This window comes from Apteryx rowi, unplaced genomic scaffold (genome assembly GCF_003343035.1).
Source record: "Apteryx rowi isolate R43461 unplaced genomic scaffold, aptRow1 scaffold_22, whole genome shotgun sequence".
NCBI lineage: Eukaryota > Metazoa > Chordata > Aves > Apterygiformes > Apterygidae > Apteryx > Apteryx rowi.
The window spans coordinates 4440896-4442653 of record NW_020448530.1 but is presented as its reverse complement, the minus strand read 5'-3'; positions in this window follow the sequence as shown (position 1 = coordinate 4442653).

Here is a 1758-nt window from a genome sequence, read left to right as displayed (position 1 = left end):
GCATTTTGACCCATCATTAGTGGAACTAAACCAGTATGCTATCTTTGCAATACAGATCCTTCTACATTCATAACTTTTTGATTACTTTACTCTCTCACACATTCCTCACTGTTGTAGCTTTTATGATGACATCTGTAAGTGGTTAAGATGCTAGCACAGGGAGGCTGCTCTCTGTCATACTGACTGAAGTCTTCCCCTTTTGTCCYCTCTACCACTGGTATCCAACCATCTTCACTTGCTCTTTAATTAGATAGGTATGCTTTTTGGTTCAGGACTGTCTTCCATGAGTGCACAGAATTTAGTGCAACAAAGCTGTGTTCACATGTAGAGCTCCTTGTTACTATGTCATTGTAAATATTATTACAGATTATAATAAGAGCTTTATTTTCTTACCCTTTTAACGAGGGTTATGACTTTTCCTCCCTTGGTGTTCTACCAGTATGTGATAATAATGCAGGTACAGTTAAACCAATCCAAAAGAACTTTATATCAGCACAGCACACTCCCTCTCCCCCAAATGAGAACTACTGTATCAGAGTAAGCTCTTGAGTAACTAGATCTTTGGTTCTACTGCTATACAGCTAATAGAAAAGTTATCCACCACACGGGTGGCCAATAGGTGCTTGCTTAGTGTGAGGCAGCTGTTTTTACTTATACCAACTGTGCTCTATCTTCACGTGCATGAACACATACAGTCTGTGAAGAATAGGTATAGCCACGAACTGACTAAACGCATTTTTGAGGAGTGGAAGACAATCCATTCTCTTCAAGGTCTTTCCTCTCCAGGGTGAGCTTCCCAAAGGCTGCAGCACTATCATAACAGATTTCCTCTAGATGCCTGGGTCCAAAGCTTTCCTACTCTTATTGCTGCTGATCCAGCAGACTTTATCAACGATTACTAGGCATTTCTTCGTTGCTTGCACCGGCCTCAAAGCATCCGTTTGCCCCAGCCAAGCCACAGCGGAGCCCCTGCTTCCATGCTTGGCTCAAGACAGACAAGCCTCGGCCAGGGTTTCAACGCCGAGATGCCTGCACGGAAAAAAGAGGGCACGCACACGCCCCTGCGCTAAGTCTCTGAGGCAGCCATGGCTCCTAAAGCCAGTTTCCAGAGCTGTAAAGGGGAAGGGGGGGCAGGGTTTGCCTCCAAACCCAGCGTACAACCTGCGGACCGTCCCCAAACCCACCGCCTCAGGCTGCCGCGGCGGCCCCTCACAGGGCTGCGGCTGCCCGCCGCCCCCCCTCGGAGCAGGCCGAGGCCTGTGAGAGCCGCAGCGGCGCGGGGAGGCCGGGCCCAGGGCGGCGGCCGTCCCGCTTTCTCTCCCCTACGGCGGTGACTGGGCCCCGGGAACATCCACCTCCCCAGGCTGCTCGCGGAGGCGCTTTCCCTGCGCGCCGCACGCCAGCGGCGCCACCGGGCCTAACGACGCTCCCTATCGGCCGGGCGGCCCGCTGCCTCCGCGGCGGAGGCGGTTAAACGGCCGTTGCGGGGAGGGAGAGCGCCCCCTTCCATGGCGCATGCGCCTCCTCGCCCCGCCTCCGGGGCGGCTGCGGGAAGCGGAGCGGCGCGCGGGGGAAGGTCCCCTCCCGGCGCCAGGAAATTCCCGGAGCTGCTCCCGCTGGGACACCGCGCCGCGGGGCTTTCGCAACGCTGGGCGAGCCCCGGCGTGCAGCCCCTCAAAGGAGCCTCCTCCGCCTCGCCCCCCTCCCGCAGCGGCCCCTCGTTCGCCTCGCGCCCCTCCCCCCGCCTAACGGTCCCTC